The sequence below is a fragment of the Budorcas taxicolor genome, chromosome 21 (genome assembly GCF_023091745.1).
Source record: "Budorcas taxicolor isolate Tak-1 chromosome 21, Takin1.1, whole genome shotgun sequence".
NCBI classification, from domain to species: domain Eukaryota; kingdom Metazoa; phylum Chordata; class Mammalia; order Artiodactyla; family Bovidae; genus Budorcas; species Budorcas taxicolor.
The window spans coordinates 48,830,377-48,850,858 of record NC_068930.1 but is presented as its reverse complement, the minus strand read 5'-3'; the positions used below and the strand labels follow the sequence as shown (position 1 = coordinate 48,850,858).

General features: G+C 49.0%; 4 non-coding genes across 4 annotated transcripts; 2 read left to right on the top strand and 2 right to left on the bottom strand.

Moving 5' to 3' along the window:
- Positions 1 to 1,665: 1,665 nt before the first annotated feature.
- On the bottom strand, positions 1,666 to 1,829 carry LOC128067058 (U1 spliceosomal RNA). The gene has a single exon (XR_008201275.1). It is a non-coding gene; the product is annotated as a U1 spliceosomal RNA (small nuclear RNA).
- A 2,592-nt stretch (positions 1,830 to 4,421) lies between these two features.
- On the top strand, positions 4,422 to 4,511 carry TRNAY-GUA (transfer RNA tyrosine (anticodon GUA)). Its single transcript is given in 2 exon segments — positions 4,422 to 4,458; positions 4,476 to 4,511. It is a non-coding gene; the product is annotated as a tRNA-Tyr (tRNA).
- Positions 4,512 to 12,152: 7,641 nt separating this feature from the next.
- On the bottom strand, positions 12,153 to 12,316 carry LOC128067178 (U1 spliceosomal RNA). The gene has a single exon (XR_008201375.1). It is a non-coding gene; the product is annotated as a U1 spliceosomal RNA (small nuclear RNA).
- Positions 12,317 to 16,639: 4,323 nt separating this feature from the next.
- On the top strand, positions 16,640 to 16,803 carry LOC128067166 (U1 spliceosomal RNA). The gene has a single exon (XR_008201367.1). It is a non-coding gene; the product is annotated as a U1 spliceosomal RNA (small nuclear RNA).
- Positions 16,804 to 20,482: the final 3,679 nt, after the last annotated feature.

Genomic DNA, 20,482 nt, shown 5'->3' with positions numbered 1-20,482 from the left:
CACCACCACTAGTCAGGTACTTAGATGGTAGGTTTCAGCTTTTCCAGAGGCAAAACTTCTGACAAAGCACTGTGTGGGAATTCCCCAGATCTACTGGTTTGGTCCCTAGAAAAAAGATTTTGAAGAAAAATCAGCTATTTTCCCCCAACTTTGGGTATTCCAATTTTTAGAAAAAAAACAAAAAAAAAAACACTTTCACTTATTTTGTTATGAAAACAAAGTTGTGTTAATGGAATTTTAAGTCAAAAGTTAGGATTAGGCTATAAACCTAATAGCATGGTTCTCCGTTCTTGATTTCAGTGTCCTGGAAGTGCCTACTTGTGTGCTTTTAAGCTGCAGCAGCAGCTGCCACACATTTTGAAGGCTCAAACCCTGACCTTGGGTTGCTTATCTGCTATCAAAGTGAAAGAGAAAATCAGTTGGATTCATATTTCCCATGTGAAGCCAGTAAGTACCTTAGGAAGACCAAAGGGTGATTTACACAAGCACATGACACTTAAATTTTCTGAATAACTGACGTTGGAACTGAGCTGCACTGAAAAGGTAATGATTCTTTCCTACAGATACATGTTTCCAGTCAATGCCACTTTGCACTCTCAGAAATGGTTTGTATTGAAGTCGAACAGCTGTCATTGGTGATTATTGGCAGAGCACTTTTCATAATATCAAAATAAATCTAACTTGAATCCATGTCCTCAAGCGTTAAATTTGACACGAAAACAATTTGAGGTGTTGTCAGTCTACTGTACAGCAAAATGACTGTTATATATACATTTAAAAATATATATTTGCTCCAGTCAATGTAAGTACTTGACTTACATATAAAAGCTTAACTCTAAAAGCTGACTTAAAACCCAACATTCAAAAAACTAAGATCACATGTCATCCAGTCCCATCACTTCATGGCAAATAGATGGGGGAAAAGTGGAAACAGTGACATTTTATTTTCTTGGGCTCCCAAGTCGCTGGAGATGGTGTCTGAAGCCACAAAATTAAAACATTTGCTCCTTGGAAGGAAAACTATGACAAACCTAGACAGTGTATTAAGCAGAGACATCACTTTGTTGACAAAGGTCTGTATAGTCAAAGCTATGTTTTTCCCCATGAACAAGAGAGATCAAGCACCAAAGAACTGATGCTTTCGAACTGTGGTGATGGAGAAAACTCTTGAGAGTCCCTTGGACTGCAAAATCAAACTAGTCAAACCGAAAAAAAAGTCAGTTCAGAAATTCACTGGAAAGACTGATGCTGAAATCGAAGCTTCAACTTGGTGCACCTGATACATTGAGAATACCTGATACCGGGAAAGATTAACAGCAAGAGTAGGAGACAACTAAAGAATGAGTGTTACAAAACATTATCGATTCAATGATCAAAAATGATTTTGCTTAAACGATGCTCAGAGACAAAATACGTGATATGTTACATGTAGTTAACACGACACCAAATCAAACGGCAGACTTACAACATCTGAAATAATTAAATTCAGACACGCTTCATCACTATTGAAACAAACAAATAAAAGCTTTTATTCCGCAAAAAACTGACTGCTCTAAATCTACCCTCCTAATGTAAATTAAACGAAAACCAGTCCATAAGTATTAATTTTCCGCTTGTTACACCCTGACAGCCAGCAGCTAAGCCTATTGTTAAAACGTCACGTATCAGGAAAAAGCGCGAACGCAGTCCCCCACTACCACAAACTATGCAGTCGAGTTTCCCACATTTGGGGAAATCGCAGGGGTCAGCACATCCGGAGTGCAATGGATAAGCCTCGCTCTGGGAAAACCGCCTTCGTGATCATGGTATCTCCCCTGCCAGGTAAGTATGAGTTGCTGCCCACCCACCGCCCAACACGCTCGAGCTCGCCCCACTCTGCACGCACGGTCACTATCCTCGCACCAGCTCCGCACCCTCCGCCCCTGCGCGCCCCTCGGCCCGGCCTCGCCCACCCGGGGAACAACCTCAGGAACCTCCGCGTGTGCACACGCAGGACACCGAGGCCCGGGAGGAGCGGGACCAGCAGCCTCTGCGCGCCGCTCATCTACATACGCCACGCCCCCTGCCGGGATGTCCCGGATGTCATGTTGTTCCAGGCGGGGGCGCGGGACCTACTAACCCCACCCGAGACTCGCCGGTGTCTCGGGAAGGGAGCGCGTGGGCGAGCGGCGACCAGTCGTGGGGGACATGGGAAGACGCGAGCTCGCGGTGCCCCGCAGTTGAGGGGGTGGGTCGGGGCTCGAGTCTCGTCTCTCCTTCCTTTCAGCAAAAAAGGTCAGCCCATTTTTGCCCTCGCCTCTCTGAACTCATCTTCTAGTCATGGAAAGCTCAGGAAAGACCTATTTGCCGGTTCACATTAAGCGCTAAAGCCGCCTTAATAGGAAAGCGTGGTAATGTTTCTTCACGGTGTCTTTTTAAATAAAAGTGACGAAGGTGCTTCGGGATATATAGCCTATCCTAGTGATGCTGGAAGGAAAGCCCGGGGTCCTATTGCAGAGAGAAAACCAGGTGAGAGCGCGAGCGGTCGCCTCCACCGCACCTGGCGGGGGCTCCCGGAGCGCGGTGCTCGGGGTCAGGAGCCCTTGCCCTGGGGCCTCGCCCCCGCATCCAACGGGCGGACACTGGGCGGCCCCCCAGGTGTCCTTCGGTCCTTTCCGATCTGACTCGGTCAAAGAGAAACACAGCAGACCGCAGAGAAAGTGGTGAAAGAGATTTTATTCAGTGAATACTGACAGCAGGGGACAGAGCTGACCAGCTCCATTCCGGAATGGGCGAGGGGAGCGGAGTGTTTTAAAGGGAGGATGAGAGGGAGGGGGCTCAGAAGAGGCAGCAGTGACACACCACAGAGTTGGTCAGTAGAGAGGCAGGCCAGCCGTGTTTGTCAGCGGGCAGTTACTGAAGTTAGGTTGGGTCCTCGCACAGACAGTGGGAGACAGAGGCCCTATCTCTTGCTTACACTTCAAAGGAATGGCTCCCAGCCCAAAGAGAGACCCTTTGGACTAAGAGAAAACCATCTTCACAATTGCAAGCCCTTTTAAATGAATGCTCTAACGAAGGGCAGTCAAGCGACCTTCCTGGCGGTTCAGTGGTTAAGACTCTGAGCGCCCAATGCGGGGGCCGGGGGGGCACGGGTTACCCTGGCCAGGGAACTGAAATGCAGCATAGCGCGGACAAAAAAGGAAAGAAAGAAAAAGTATGACAGGGGCCTGTGTTAGGTGTTGGACTTACTCAGAGAGGACGTTTAAAAATTATTTTTAATTGAAATATAGTTGTTTACAACGTTGTGTTAGTTTCAGGTGTAAGGCAAAATGTTTTAGACGTCATATTTTAGTTAGAGAAAGGGGTGTGGAGGTGGGAGACAACTGACAATAGACACCGTAGGCAAATTAATTAGTATGTTAGATGTTAACAGCTATGAAGAAATTAAAAAAAAAAACGAGGAAGGAAAGGAGATGCGGAACTGCTGTAAGGAGGCAGGTTGCTGTGTTGATTTCGGTAGTCAGGGGAGGCTCCCTGGAGAAGGTGACAATGTGAGCAGACTGGAGGGAGGAGGGGGATGGGCATAGGGCTGTCTGGGAAGAGCATCCCTAGCAAAAGGTCAGTTAGAGCAGTGTCTGGAGAATAGCAAGAAGGTCCTGAGTACAGAACAAAGTTTATGAATGGCACCGAGACTGAGAGAGGTGACTGCGTGGGGACAAGAACTGAGTGAGGGTCGTGTAGACCTTTGTAAGGGTTCAAGTCTGAGTGAACTCAGACTTGAACCAGAAGTTTCCAGAAGAGAGGCAGCTTCATCTAAACCCTCCACACCCCACCCCCACCCCTCTTCCACACTCCCCTAGCAAAGGAGAGAAAATCATTCTGGCTGTAAAGGTGGCCGAGCGAAAGCAGGGAGATCCATAGGAAACCTGCAGAATGCAGGCAAGATGATACTGGCTTTGAAGGGTGGCACAACGTGCCACAGCAAATAATACCATTCTGACCAAAGGAGTAGTTTGAACTGACGGCACTTAAAGAGCACCAGGTGGCTGGCTAGGCGTTTGGCAGCCGGCTCCCCGGTGCCCCTCTCCTCGACCCGGCCTCCCGCACCCCACGCGCCCATCATCCATTTCTCAAAGCCTCTCCCCTAGCCGTCTTCCCCGCTTTCAGGCCGCGGTCCCCACTTGTAGAAAGAGGGACGGCGGGGAGGAAACGAGGCATCTTGAAACTCGGCGCCCGGATGCCGGCCACCACCACGCCCGGGCCGCAGCCACCCCGCAGGATTGCCGGGTCCTCGCACCCTCACCCGGCGCCCTGGAGGTGAGCGCACCGGTCTCTTCAAAGGGGCTTCCGACCAAGCCGGACGGTCTCACCTCGGGCGTCCCAGTGAGGTGTTGCGGCATTTCCGGAAAAAGTAAGGTCCCCGGCCGCTGGGTGGCGCGCACCCTTCGATAGCTCAGCTGGTAGAGCGGAGGACTGTAGATCCGACACGTGTGGTCATCCTTAGGTCGCTGGTTCGATTCCGGCTCGAAGGAGGTGCTGGTTGCTTTTGCTCCCCAGGGAAAGGCACCCCGCCACCGGCGCCTCTGCCCCGCCCGACACCCTGCGGCTGCGCAGCGTCCTTTCTTCTTGGACAGAGGCGGGAAAGCCTTTCGGGGACACCCTCATAGCCCCGCGTTGGCCCTGGCCTGGGGTCTCGCCTGGGCCGTCTCCTGCCTGCAGGCCGCACACAGGCCCACAGCGCGGTGGCCTCCGCTTCGGGCCGAGCCCTTTCTGCTTTTATTCTCTTTCCCACACCCCCCCCCCCCCTCCCCATCCCTCCCCTACTCCCGCCCAGGCCCACAAAACGGCATCTGTGCTCCAAAAGCCCTGGAGCGAGGCCAACAAGCACCCAGGCCACACAGAGTCAGGGACAGCGGGGCACCCTTCCTGAAACCCCCTCAATGCTGGCTCAGCCCCCAGCTCTGCCCCCCCAAGGAAAGTCACAGTCTCTGTTTCTCCTAGTCACAGTCTTTCAACCTCCCAACCACTTTCTCTCTGTCCCTTTCATATAGTCTCTGCAGGTGCAGACTTGGGGAGACAGAAAACCTTCCCAGCCATCTCTCGGGGCAGAGCTGCCACCCCGAGATCTTCCGAACCATTGCCTACCCTGCTCCTACATAGAAGCAGACGCCAGCAAGAGCAAAAGTCAGCAGGGCTCTCAGTGGGCCTGACAGTACTGATGAGAAATTCCGCGGCTGCTTCAGGTTTCCTGTCCTTCTGAGGACCCGGAAGTGGCCCCCGGGGAAGCCTCAGCTTTCATGGGCCGTTGCACCTATCCCTGTGGCCGCTGGAAGGTTCGAGTTCCTGTGGAAAGAAGAAGGATTGCTCCCACCCTTAAAAGCGCCCACACCATTCTGTACATCTGGTGGAGGAGAGAGTTCAGCTCAGTTCAGTTGCTCAGTCGTGTCTGACTCTTTGCGACCCCATGAACCGCAGCACCCCAGGCCTCCCTGTCCATCACCAACTCCCAGAGTCCACCCAAACTCATGTCCATCAAGTCGATGATGCTATCAAACCATCTCATCATCCTCTGTCGTCCCCTTCTCCTCTTGCCCTCAATCTTTCCCAGCATCAGGGTCTTTTCCAGTGAGTCAGCTCTTCGCATCAGGAGGCCAAAGTAGAGATGACAGCAGAAGTACAGACGAGCTCAGAGAGCCCTGAGTCGGGAGCAACGGGGGCTGATGGCAGGGAGAAGGGTGGAGGGTGGGATGGGAGGCAGGTGAGGAGATGTCAGCATGAGGGGCACATAAATTCACCTAGTTGCACAGATCACGAGCCTGTGGGTTCTGACCAGGTAGCTAACTTTAGTGCTGGGTCCTTAAGGCTAAATTGGGAGAAAGAAGAGGATGAAGTGGAGAGAGCACCCAGAAGGCACTGGGCTGGACTGTTATCAAGAAGGAGCAGCTTTATTTTGGGGACAGACTGGTTTAGGTGTGGATACAGAGAACAGCAGGGAGTGGTACTTTCTCTCTCCCTTCCTGTGGGAGGGAAACTCCAGAGACTCTGCTTACAGTTGGGAGTCCATCTCAGAGGACTCTCGGCAGAACACCGATGGCAGGGTGGCTCTCTGAAACCTCAGGGGCACGGGGCAGCCGTCCCCGACCCCTAAGGCCACAAGCCATTTTTTGGTTCTGGTTCTGATTGAAGGCGGGAGGAGAAGGGGACGACAGAGAATGAGATGGTTGGATGGCATCACCGATTCAATGGACATGAGTTTGAGTAGTCTTCGGGAGTTGGTGACAGACAGGGAAGCCTGGCATGCTGCAGTCTATGGGGTCGCAAAGAGTCTGTCACTACTGAGCGCCTGAACTGAACTGAACTGAACTGCCTCTCAAACTGGAGACTGTTTCTGCTTTGTCTTCCTCTCCTGGCAAACTCCTGTGGTCACCCAGCATTTCTCATCTCAGCCCTTTGCATCGTCCCACTGCTAACTAACATGCGCCAACCTGGAGTCTTTGGAGTCTCCCTGGGCCTAGAGGGCTGTGCCGCAGCAGTCTGACTGGTGCCCTTCCAGAAGGGTCCGTGGCTCTGCGGCTGCAGAGACCCCAGCCTCAAATGATACCATCTGTAAAGACCAGCAGATGGGGCCAAAAGAAAGAAACTTAGGCCTCTGTTGGATCTATTCCCAAAGGGATGTGGAGGTGTGCAATCCTTGGGGACCTGGATTTGGGGAAGTGGGAAGGGGTGTGGGTTTTGGTGACCACATGGCCAACTATTCTGGTCTGGGTGTCACAGAGACTGGCAGGGGGCCTCTGAGGCACTGTCCCCCAACCTCAAAGGGGCAGAGGTGCCTGCTGCCTGGTCAGGGAGTGGCAACACACCGGGCTGAGGGAAGGCCACTTCACTGTGGCTTGCTGTGCCTCTGGAGGACTTTTGCTGGGTGGGCTAGCAATCTTGGGTGGTGGGCACACACCCAGTGGGATCTGAAATGTTTGTAGCGTCCAACCTGGACACCTGTGCCCTCTGCCCCTCCCTCTGGATTCCACCCCCCTCTCCAGGAAGTCCACAGAACCTTGACCTCTTCCAGGAAGCAGCCCCTTATGCCCAGGAACTGGGGTAGGTGAGTGAAGGAGGGCAGCCAAAGCTGAATAGCTACAGGCCTGGTTACACCTGAATGTGCTGATTGCTCTGAGCCTGATAGCCTTCCCCATCACTCCATAGGAAGCCTCGCTGCGACCCGAAGTCATGGTGGGCAGGAGGGCGAAGGGGCACATCAGCTTCCACGGGAGGTGAGGCTCTTAGGAGAGGAACATGCAAGCCTAGAAAAGTGAAGAAATGTACGGTGACTGATTTGGGGGCATATCAAGCGCATAGGAGCCAGTTTCAAAGGAGTCCCACTGCCAAATCTAGGTAATGATAATAATAGAATATAATCCATTGAGTAAAATAGGTACAGGACTTAATACCAGTGATACACCAGTATTCATCAACAAGAGGAACCAGATTTTAGTCTCTAAATATCATTCTTCAGCAAAAGGAACCAGGGCCAATAAAAGGAAGCCCTTAGCCACTTTTGAGGGTATTTATCTTCCTTTCGGGGTTCTCTTGTACATGTGAAAAAAGATCTGCTGTTTTTGTTTTCGGGCTGTACGGCTTTCAGGATCTTAGTTCTTTGACCAGGGATTGATGTCTTGCTCCATCAGTGAAATCCTGGAGTCCTAAACACTGCACTGCCAGGAAATTCCCTCCACATTCTTTTAAAATTTTTTTATATATTAAGCTAGTTGATTTACAATCTTGTATTAATTTCAGGTATACAGTTGAGATTCCTTGCCATTATAAGTTATTACAAGATATTGAATATAGTTCAATGTGCCATGTAGTAAAATCTTATTTTTCATAGTGTTCTATAACTATTAATCCCATACTATTAGTTTATCCCTGTCTTTTGCCTCCCCTTCTTCTTCCTCCTCCCCCTTGATGCCCAGCATTGTTTTCTCTTTATGATTGTTTCTGTTTTATAACTGAGTTGACTTCCTTTTTTAAGATTCCACATATAAGTGATATAAAAAACTCTTGAGAGAGTCCCTTAGACTGTGAGGAGATCAAAGGAATCAGTCCTAAATGAAATCAACCCTGAACGTTCATTGGAAAGACCGATGCTGAAGCTGAAGCTTCAATACTTTGGCCACCTGATGCGAAGAGCTGACTCACTGGAAAGGACCCTGATGCTGGGAAAGATTGAAGGCAGGAGGAAAAGCAGTGAGAGAGGATGATGAGATAGTTGGATGGCATCACCGACTCAATGCACGTGAGTTTGAGCAACCCTGGGAGACTGTGAAGGACAGGTAAGCCTGGCATGCTGCAGTCCATGTGGTTGCAGAGTCAGGCACGACTGCAACAGTAAGTGATTTTTATAGATATTATATTTGTCTTTGTCCGATCTGCTTAGTATAACCTCTAACACCTATTCAGTTCAGTTCGGTTCAGTCGCTCAGCCGTGTCTGACTCTTTGGGACCCCATGGACTGCAGCACGCCAGATCTCCCTGTCCAGCTCCCGGAGTTCACTCAGACTCCATGTCCATTGAGTCGGTGATGCCATCCAACCATCTCATCTTCTGTCGTCCCCTTCTCCTGCCGCCTTCAGTCTTTCCCAGCATCAGGGTCTTTTCCGATGAGTCAGTTTTTCACATCAGGTGGCCAAAATACTGCAGTTTCAGCTTCAGCATCAGTCCTTCCAATGAATATTCAGGACTGATCTTCTTTAAGATGGACTGGTTGGATCTCCTTGCAGTCCAAGGGACTCTCAAGAGTCTCCCCCAACACCACAGTTCAATTCTTCAGTGCTCAGCTTTCTTTATAGTCCAACCCTCACATCCATACATGACTATTGGAAAAACCATGGCTTTGACTAGAGTGACCTTTGTTGGCAAAGTAACGTCTCTGCTTTTTAATATGCCGTCTGGTTGGTTATAAGTTTTCTTCCAAGGAGCAAGCGTCTTTCAATTTCACCGCTGCAGTGATTTTGGAGGCCCCCCCGCCCAAATAAAGCCTTTCACTGCTTCCATTGTTTCCCCATCTATTTGCCATGAAGTGATGGGACCAGATGCCACGATCTTAGTTTTCTGAATGTTGCGTTTTACGCGAACTTTTTCTCTCCTCTTTCACTTTCATCAAGAGGCTCTTTGGTTCTTCTTCGCTTTCTGCCATAAGGGTGGTGTCATCTGCATATCTGAGGTTATTTCCCGATTTGGAACCAGTCTGTTGTTCCATGTCCAGTTCTAACTGTTGCTTCCTGACCTGCGTATGGATTTCTCAAGAGGCAGGTCAGGTGGTCTGATATTCCCATCTCTCTAAGACTTTTCCAGAGTTCGTTGTGATCCACACAGTCAAAGGCTTTGGCATAGTCAATGAAGCAGAAGTTTTTCCTGCAACTCTTGCTTTTTCCGATGACCCAACGGGTGTTGGCAATCTGATCTCTGGTTCCTCTGCCTTTTTCTAAATCCAGCTTGAAGAGCTGGAAGTTCAGGGTTCACATACTGCTGAAGCCTGGTTTGGAGAATTTTGAGCATTATTTTACTAGCGTGTGAGACGAGTGCACTTGTGCGGTAGTTTGAGCATTCTTTGGCATTGCTTTTCTTTGGGATTGGAATGAAGACTGACCTCTTCCCGTCCTATGGCCACTGCTGAGTTTTCCACATTTGCTATGCCAGCACGTTCACAGCATCTTTTGGGATTTGAAATAGCTCCACTGGAATTCCATCAACTCCACCAGTGAAGGTCCTAAGGCCCACCCACTTGACTTCGCATTCCCGGATGTCTGGCTCTAGTTGAGTTTGAGTGATCACTGCTGCTGCTGCTGCTGCTGCTGCTAAGTAAGTCGCTTCAGTCGTGTCCGACTGTGTGCGACCCCATAGACGGCAGCCCACCGGGCTCCCTCATCCCTGGGATTCTCCAGGAAGAAACGCTTGAGTGGGTTGCCGTTGTCTTCTGCGAGTTGAGTGATCACACCATCTTGATTATTTGGGTCGGGAAGATCTTTTTTGTGAACACCTATTCAAAGTGCTGTAAATTCAACAGAGACCCTTTTCCCACTTGCCTGGGTAATACTGAAGTAAAACCACACTAACCTGGAAAAGGATTTGATTTAGGTCATACCTGAATGGTCTAGCGGTTTTCCCTACTTTCTTCAATGTAAGTCTGAAGTTGGCAATAAGGAGTTCATGATCTGAGCCACAGTCAGCTCCCGGTCTTGTTTTTGCTGACTGTATAGAGCTTCTCCATCTTTGGCTGCAAAGAATATAATCAACCTGATTTCGGTGTTGACCATCTGGTGATGTCCATGTGTAGAGTCTTCTCTTGTGTTGTTGGAAGAGGGTGTTTGCTATGACCAGTGCATTTTCTTGGCAGAGCTCTATTAGTCTTTGCCCTGCTTCATTCCGCATTCCAAGGCCAAATTTGCCTGTTCCTCCAGGTGTTTCTTGACTTCCTACTTTTGCATTCCAGTCCCCTATAATGAAAAGGACATCTTTTTTGGGTGTTAGTTCTACAAGGTCTTGTAGGTCTTCATAGAACCGTTCAACTTCAGCTTCTTCAGCATTACTGGTTGGGGCATAGACTTGGATTACGGTGATATTGAATGGAAACGCCTTGGAAACGAACAGAGATCATTCTGTCCTTTTTGAGATTGCATCCAAGTACTGCATTTCGGACTCTTTTGTTGACCACGATGGCTACTCCATTTCTTCTGAGGGATTCCTGCCCACAGTAGTAGATATAATGGTCATCTGAGTTAAATTCACCCATTCCAGTCCATTTTAGTTCGCTGATTCCTGGAATGTCGACGTTCACTCTTGCCATCTCTTGTTTGACCACTTCCAATTTGCCTTGATTCATGGACCTGACATTCCAGGTTCCTGTGCAATACTGCTCTTTACAGCATCGGACTTTGTTTCTATCACCAGTCACATCCACAGCTGGGTGTTGTTTTTGCTTTGGCTCCATCCCTTAGTTTTCTTTCTGGAGTTATTTCTCCACTGATCTCCAGTAGCATATTGGGCACCTACTGACCTGGGGAGTTCCTAATTCAGTATCCTATTATTTTGCCTTTTCATACTGTTCATGGGGTTCTCAAGGCAAGAATACTGAAGTGGTTTGCCATTACAGACTGGTTCCAAATAGGAAAAGGAGTACGTCAAGGCTGTATATTGTCACCCTGCTTATTTAACTTCTATGGAGAGTACATCATGAGAAACGCTGGACTGGAAGAAACACAAGCTGGAATCAAGATTGCCAGGAGAAATATCAATAACCTCAGATATGCAGATGACACCACCCTTATGGCAGAAAGTGGAGAGGAACTAAAAAGCCTCTTGATGAAAGTGAAAGAGGAGAGTGAAAAAGTTGGCTTAAAGCTCAACATTCAGAAAACGAAGATCATGGCATCCGGTCCCATCACTTCATGGGAAATAGATGGGGAAACAGTGTCAGACTTTATTTTGGGGGGCTCCAAAATCACTGCAGATGGTGACTGCAGCCATGAAATTAGAAGACGCTTACTCCTTGGAAGGACAGTTATGACCAACCTAGATAGCATATTCAAAAGCAGAGACATTACTTTGCCAACTAAAGTCCGTCTAGTCACGGCTGTGAAGGCTGAGCGCCGAAAAATTGATGCTTTTGAACTGTGGTGTTGGAGAAGACTCTTGAGAGTCCCTTGGACTGCGAGGAGATCCAACCAGCCCATTCTGAAGGAGATCAGCCCTGGGATTTCTTTGGAAGGAATGACGCTAAAGCTGAAACTCCAGTACTTTGGCCACCTCATGTGAAGAGTTGACTCACTGGAAAAGACTCTGATGCTGGGAGGGATTGGGGGCAGGAGGAGAAGGGGACGACAGAGGATGAAATGGCTGGATGGCATCGCTGACTCGGTGGACGTGAGTCTGGGGGAACTCTGGGGTCGCAAAGAGTCGGACACGACTGAGCGAACTGAACTGAACCTGGAAAGTGACAGGCGTTCGTAAGAAAAGGTAACTATAACTGGGGGTACAACGTTTCTGAGCGTCATCAGTACCGCAAACTATGAAACACAACAGCGCAGCAACGAAACGAAAGAAACACAAGCGCAGCGACCACGGAGGCAGCGCACTGTGTAGTTACTTAGTTTCGTCTGTTTTTGGCAAACCGCGTTGATCAGGGGAAAGCGCGAACGCAGTCCCCCACTACCACAAATTATGCAGTCGAGTTTCCCACATTTGGGGAAATCGCAGGGGTCAGCACATCCGGAGTGCAATGGATAAGCCTCGCCCTGGGAAAACCACCTTCGTGATCATGGTATCTCCCCTGCCAGGTAAGTATGAGTTGCTGCCCACCCACCGCCCAACACGCTCGAGCTCGCCCCACTCTGCACGCACGGTCACTTCCCTCGCACCACCCCCGCACACTCAGCCCCTGCGCGCCCCTCGGCCCGGCCTCGCCCACCCGGGGAACAACCTCAGGAACCTCCGCGTGTGCACACGCAGGACACCGAGGCCCGGGAGGAGCGGGACCAGCAGCCTCTGCGCGCCGCTCATCTACATACGCCACGCCCCCATGCCGGTTCTGTGACCAACCAATCCCCAACCTAGACAAGTTGCCTTGAGGTTTCTCGGCCCCAGGGTCTGGGCGCGCAACGAGAAGACGCGACCTGGAGGGGGAGCCCCGGAAAACAGGAGTTCTGGGCGGCCGGAACCCCGCATTTGAGAGTGAGGGTGTGAGTCGCGGCTCCGTTCTAGTCTCACCTTCCGATTTTGTTTCCACAGCCAGACCGAACTCATCCCCACTGGGCATGGTTATTATGAGGACCTTTCCCTCCCCCGACCCCCGTTAAATATTTAAGTAATAAGATTTCCGCAGTCAGTTTAAAAGCGATCGCTTTATTCGTAGTGTCTTCCTGAGTTAGCATCTCCATCAACTACTTCAACACGTATCTGCTTCAAGATACACAACTAAACCAAGTGAAACTTAAAGGGAAAAAAAGTCAAGAGTCTAACCTTGAAGAAAGTAAACCAGGCCAAGGTACAAACTTCTTCCACTTTGCAAAGAGTGCAGTGCTTGAGTCAAGTATATAGTACTGGCAAATACAAAGTTTTAGATTTTATTTCGGCCGTTGCCCTGCGATTTGCAGGATCTAAGTTTCCCCACCAGCGACTGAGCCTCTGCTCCTTGCAGTGCAAACACCATCCAAACCCTACCTGTCTTTCAAAATTCATCTGCAAGCAATGGGTGGATCAGTAACTAGATAGAAAGATCCTTTAGGATTCCTTTCAGCCATGAGATGCTGCACCTATGGTTACTCCAACTGTACGATTGCTGTAATACCTTTTCAGATTCTCCCTCTGCTTGTGCTCTTTCTATGCTTTGAAATGTTGTAGGATAATGTACCACTCATATGCTGTATATTTCTCTGGTTTTGTTTTTTTTAGACTGTGCCTCTTGGCTTGTGGGATCTTAGTTTTCTGACCAGGGACTGAACCCAGACTCACTACCCTGAAAGGGAGGACTGCCAGGGAACTCCCTTCCCTGGTTTTCAACTATTGTTCCACCCAACTCTCTTGGGAGGTACAATACTCTCCCGTGAGTCACAATGACATGAAAGAGACACCTGTTAGGAAACCCATGAGCGTGAAAGAGGAGAGCGAAAAAGTTGGCCTAAAGCTCAACATTCAGAAAACGAAGATCATGGCATCCGGTCCCATCACTTCATGGGAAATAGACGGGGAAACAGTGGAAACAGTGTCAGACTTTATTTTTTTGGGCTCCAGAATCACTGAAGATGGTGACTGCAGCCATGAAATTAAAAGACGATTACTCCTTGGAAGAAAAGTTATGACCAACCCAGATAGCATATTCAAAAGCAGAGACATTACTTTGCCGACTAAGGTCCGTCTAGTCAAGGCTATGTATTTTCCTGTGGTCATGTATGGATGTGAGAGTTGGACCGTGAAGAAGGCTGAGCGCTGAAGAATTGATGCTTTTGAACTGTGGTGTTTTCTGAAGGAGATCAGCCCTGGGATTTCTTTGGAAGGAATGATGCTGAAGCTGAAACTCTAGTACTTTGGCCACCTCATGAGAAGAGTTGACTCATTGGAAAAAACTCTGATGCTGGGAGGGATTGGGGGCAGGAGGAGAAGGAGACGACCGAGGATGAGATGACATCACGGACTCGATGGACGTGAGTCTGGGTGAACTCCGGGAGATGGTGATGAACAGGGAGGCCTGGCGTGCTGTGATTCATGGGGTCGCAAAGAGTCAGACACGACGGAGCGACTGAAGTGAACTGAGCTGAGCTGAAGGATTGTGGCCCTCGGCCACAATTACATCCATATTCATTCCGATCCACAAAGTTAAGTCATTACTTACTTACTCCCATAAATTTAAAACTAAGAATTGGAAATGCTAAGGAATTGGTTTTGATTCTAGGACTGGTAACAGAACAAGTAAACTCAGGGGCTGAGCCTGTCAATTTTTGGTGGTTACATGCGCTAATGACAAGCAAGCAAAGGGAAGCAGGATTATGCAGCAAACTGAAACAGAGAGGCTTTCCCTGACCCCCTCATCACACACTGTAAGCCCTCAACCCCACCCCCTGCTCTCCATTGTGTCTTCTTTATCCCTTAATCCAGTTTTCCCCTTTCTACTTCATGTTACTTGTTTGCTTACTTCTGTATCCCTCTTCTATTTCTCTATTGCTGCACAAAAATATCACCCCCTCCCAGAAAATATCACCCCCAAAGTTAAGAGCTTTGAAACAAAAACACTCATCTATTTTCATTCAAATCTGCAGTTTCTGGGGTCACAGTTTGGGACTGAAACCCGAGTGTGTCCCTTTTCCATGCATGGCTCTTGGCTTGTGGGATCTTACTTCTCCAACCAGGAACAGATTGGAGACAAAACTTTGGTCTTCTGTTGAAGGAGATGATCGGTAGGCTGTGACCACTGGTCTTTGAGCTAGACTCAGGCAACCATTCCCCTGTCCTTGGAATGTACCCTCTGCCTACTACTCCCACAGTGGGAACTATCCCAAGGAAAACACCTTGAGGAAGTAAGGTGTTGTTGAGACCATCTGAACAGTGTACCTGACAAACCAGTTAAGGCCTTTTTATAAACTTTTAAGACTTGGCAGGCAGGGGTAGAGAGCTACTCCTCTTTCAGCCACCCAAGACAATCTTAGTAAGTTCCTATGCTTCTTGGACCTGCCATCTGCCAATTTAGGGTGGCCTACCTCTATCTTGGCCTTCCCTGGTGGCTCAGAGGTTAAAGCGTCTGCCTGCAATGTGGGAGACCGGGTCCGATCACTGGGTCGGGAAGATCCCCTGCAGAAGGAAATGGCAACCTACTCCAGTATTCTTGCCTGGAGAATCCCATGGACGGAGGAGCCTGGTGGGCTACAGTCCACAGGGTTGCAAAGAGTCCGACTCGACTGAGCGACTTCACTTTCACTTTCATCTCTATCTTTACTCTCTCCTTACGGAGGGAGAAGAGACAGGTTTAAGCAGCAGCTTCCTCTCAACATGGCAGCCCGAGTTGTCAGTCTTCTTACTCACAGCTCAAGTCTGCCACACAAGGTTCTCAGAGACACAGAAGAAGATGCAAGGCTTCCGCGGACCTAGCCTCAGAATCCCCTGAAAATCACTTGGGCCTCATTCTGTTGATCAGCTTAGTTACTGGGATTCCAGGGGAGGGGTAGACTCTAAGTGGGCAGAGTAGCTGAGATATAAAATGTCTCATTTACTGTCTAAAAATTGTTTGGAATTCCCTGCTGGTCCAGTTGCTAGGTCCGTGCTTGCACTGCAGGGAGCAGAGGCTCAGTCGCTGGTGGGGAAACTTAGATCCTGCAAATCGCAGGGCAACGGCCGAAATAAAATCTAAAACTTTGTATTTGCCAGTACTATATACTTGACTCAAGCACTGCACTCTTTGCAAAGTGGAAGAAGTTTGTACCTTGGCCTGGTTTACTTTCTTCAAGGTTAGACTCTTGACTTTTTTTCCCTTTAAGTTTCACTTGGTTTAGTTGTGTATCTTGAAGCAGATACGTGTTGAAGTAGTTGATGGAGATGCTAACTCAGGAAGACACTACGAATAAAGCGATCGCTTTTAAACTGACTGCGGAAATCTTATTACTTAAATATTTAACGGGGGTCGGGGGAGGGAAAGGTCCTCATAATAACCATGCCCAGTGGGGATGAGTTCGGTCTGGCTGTGGAAACAAAATCGGAAGGTGAGACTAGAACGGAGCCGCGACTCACACCCTCACTCTCAAATGCGGGGTTCCGGCCGCCCAGAACTCCTGTTTTCCGGGGCTCCCCCTCCAGGTCGCGTCTTCTCGTTGCGCGCCCAGACCCTGGGGCCGAGAAACCTCAAGGCAACTTGTCTAGGTTGGGGATTGGTTGGTCACAGAACCGGCATGGGGGCGTGGCGTATGTAGATGAGCGGCGCGCAGAGGCTGCTGGTCCCGCTCCTCCCGGGCCTCGGTGTCCTGCGTGTGCACACGCGGAGGTTCCTGAGGTTGTTCCCCGGGTGGGCGAGGCCGGGCCGAGGGGCGCGCAGGGGCTGAGTGTGCGGGGGTGGTGCGAGGGAAGTGACCGTGCGTGCAGAGTGGGGCGAGCTCGAGCGTGTTGGGCGGTGGGTGGGCAGCAACTCATACTTACCTGGCAGGGGAGATACCATGATCACGAAGGTGGTTTTCCCAGGGCGAGGCTTATCCATTGCACTCCGGATGTGCTGACCCCTGCGATTTCCCCAAATGTGGGAAACTCGACTGCATAATTTGTGGTAGTGGGGGACTGCGTTCGCGCTTTCCCCTGATCAACGCGGTTTGCCAAAAACAGACGAAACTAAGTAACTACACAGTGCGCTGCCTCCGTGGTCGCTGCGCTTGTGTTTCTTTCGTTTCGTTGCTGCGCTGTTGTGTTTCATAGTTTGCGGTACTGATGACGCTCAGAAACGTTGTACCCCCAGTTATAGTTACCTTTTCTTACGAACGCCTGTCACTTTCCAGGTTCAGTTCAGTTCGCTCAGTCGTGTCCGACTCTTTGCGACCCCAGAGTTCCCCCAGACTCACGTCCACCGAGTCAGCGATGCCATCCAGCCATTTCATCCTCTGTCGTCCCCTTCTCCTCCTGCCCCCAATCCCTCCCAGCATCAGAGTCTTTTCCAGTGAGTCAACTCTTCACATGAGGTGGCCAAAGTACTGGAGTTTCAGCTTTAGCGTCATTCCTTCCAAAGAAATCCCAGGGCTGATCTCCTTCAGAATGGGCTGGTTGGATCTCCTCGCAGTCCAAGGGACTCTCAAGAGTCTTCTCCAACACCACAGTTCAAAAGCATCAATTTTTCGGCGCTCAGCCTTCACAGCCGTGACTAGACGGACTTTAGTTGGCAAAGTAATGTCTCTGCTTTTGAATATGCTATCTAGGTTGGTCATAACTGTCCTTCCAAGGAGTAAGCGTCTTCTAATTTCATGGCTGCAGTCACCATCTGCAGTGATTTTGGAGCCCCCCAAAATAAAGTCTGACACTGTTTCCCCATCTATTTCCCATGAAGTGATGGGACCGGATGCCATGATCTTCGTTTTCTGAATGTTGAGCTTTAAGCCAACTTTTTCACTCTCCTCTTTCACTTTCATCAAGAGGCTTTTTAGTTCCTCTCCACTTTCTGCCATAAGGGTGGTGTCATCTGCATATCTGAGGTTATTGATATTTCTCCTGGCAATCTTGATTCCAGCTTGTGTTTCTTCCAGTCCAGCGTTTCTCATGATGTACTCTCCATAGAAGTTAAATAAGCAGGGTGACAATATACAGCCTTGACGTACTCCTTTTCCTATTTGGAACCAGTCTGTAATGGCAAACCACTTCAGTATTCTTGCCTTGAGAACCCCATGAACAGTATGAAAAGGCAAAATAATAGGATACTGAATTAGGAACTCCCCAGGTCAGTAGGTGCCCAATATGCTACTGGAGATCAGTGGAGAAATAACTCCAGAAAGAAAACTAAGGGATGGAGCCAAAGCAAAAACAACACCCAGCTGTGGATGTGACTGGTGATAGAAACAAAGTCCGATGCTGTAAAGAGCAGTATTGCACAGGAACCTGGAATGTCAGGTCCATGAATCAAGGCAAATTGGAAGTGGTCAAACAAGAGATGGCAAGAGTGAACGTCGACATTCCAGGAATCAGCGAACTAAAATGGACTGGAATGGGTGAATTTAACTCAGATGACCATTATATCTACTACTGTGGGCAGGAATCCCTCAGAAGAAATGGAGTAGCCATCGTGGTCAACAAAAGAGTCCGAAATGCAGTACTTGGATGCAATCTCAAAAAGGACAGAATGATCTCTGTTCGTTTCCAAGGCGTTTCCATTCAATATCACCGTAATCCAAGTCTATGCCCCAACCAGTAATGCTGAAGAAGCTGAAGTTGAACGGTTCTATGAAGACCTACAAGACCTTGTAGAACTAACACCCAAAAAAGATGTCCTTTTCATTATAGGGGACTGGAATGCAAAAGTAGGAAGTCAAGAAACACCTGGAGGAACAGGCAAATTTGGCCTTGGAATGCGGAATGAAGCAGGGCAAAGACTAATAGAGCTCTGCCAAGAAAATGCACTGGTCATAGCAAACACCCTCTTCCAACAACACAAGAGAAGACTCTACACATGGACATCACCAGATGGTCAACACCGAAATCAGGTTGATTATATTCTTTGCAGCCAAAGATGGAGAAGCTCTATACAGTCAGCAAAAACAAGACCGGGAGCTGACTGTGGCTCAGATCATGAACTCCTTATTGCCAACTTCAGACTTACATTGAAGAAAGTAGGGAAAACCGCTAGACCATTCAGGTATGACCTAAATCAAATCCTTTTCCAGGTTAGTGTGGTTTTACTTCAGTATTACCCAGGCAAGTGGGAAAAGGGTCTCTGTTGAATTTACAGCACTTTGAATAGGTGTTCACAAAAAAGATCTTCCCGACCCAAATAATCAAGATGGTGTGATCACTCAACTCGCAGAAGACAACGGCAACCCACTCAAGCGTTTCTTCCTGGAGAATCCCAGGGATGAGGGAGCCCGGTGGGCTGCCGTCTATGGGGTCGCACACAGTCGGACACGACTGAAGCGACTTACTTAGCAGCAGCAGCAGCAGCAGCAGCAGTGATCACTCAAACTCAACTAGAGCCAGACATCCGGGAATGCGAAGTCAAGTGGGTGGGCCTTAGGACCTTCACTGGTGGAGTTGATGGAATTCCAGTGGAGCTATTTCAAATCCCAAAAGATGCTGTGAACGTGCTGGCATAGCAAATGTGGAAAACTCAGCAGTGGCCATAGGACGGGAAGAGGTCAGTCTTCATTCCAATCCCAAAGAAAAGCAATGCCAAAGAATGCTCAAACTACCGCACAAGTGCACTCGTCTCACACGCTAGTAAAATAATGCTCAAAATTCTCCAAACCAGGCTTCAGCAGTATGTGAACCCTGAACTTCCAGCTCTTCAAGCTGGATTTAGAAAAAGGCAGAGGAACCAGAGATCAGATTGCCAACACCCGTTGGGTCATCGGAAAAAGCAAGAGTTGCAGGAAAAACTTCTGCTTCATTGACTATGCCAAAGCCTTTGACTGTGTGGATCACAACGAACTCTGGAAAAGTCTTAGAGAGATGGGAATATCAGACCACCTGACCTGCCTCTTGAGAAATCCATACGCAGGTCAGGAAGCAACAGTTAGAACTGGACATGGAACAACAGACTGGTTCCAAATCGGGAAATAACCTCAGATATGCAGATGACACCACCCTTATGGCAGAAAGCGAAGAAGAACCAAAGAGCCTCTTGATGAAAGTGAAAGAGGAGAGAAAAAGTTCGCGTAAAACGCAACATTCAGAAAACTAAGATCGTGGCATCTGGTCCCATCACTTCATGGCAAATAGATGGGGAAACAATGGAAGCAGTGAAAGGCTTTATTTGGGCGGGGGGGCCTCCAAAATCACTGCAGCGGTGAAATTGAAAGACGCTTGCTCCTTGGAAGAAAACTTATAACCAACCAGACGGCATATTAAAAAGCAGAGACGTTACTTTGCCAACAAAGGTCACTCTAGTCAAAGCCATGGTTTTTCCAATAGTCATGTATGGATGTGAGGGTTGGACTATAAAGAAAGCTGAGCACTGAAGAATTGAACTGTGGTGTTGGGGGAGACTCTTGAGAGTCCCTTGGACTGCAAGGAGATCCAACCAGTCCATCTTAAAGAAGATCAGTCCTGAATATTCATTGGAAGGACTGATGCTGAAGCTGAAACTGCAGTATTTTGGCCACCTGATGTGAAAAACTGACTCATCGGAAAAGACCCTGATGCTGGGAAAGACTGAAGGCGGCAGGAGAAGGGGACGACAGAAGATGAGATGGTTGGATGGCATCACCGACTCAATGGACATGGAGTCTGAGTGAACTCCGGGAGCTGGACAGGGAGATCTGGCGTGCTGCAGTCCATGGGGTCC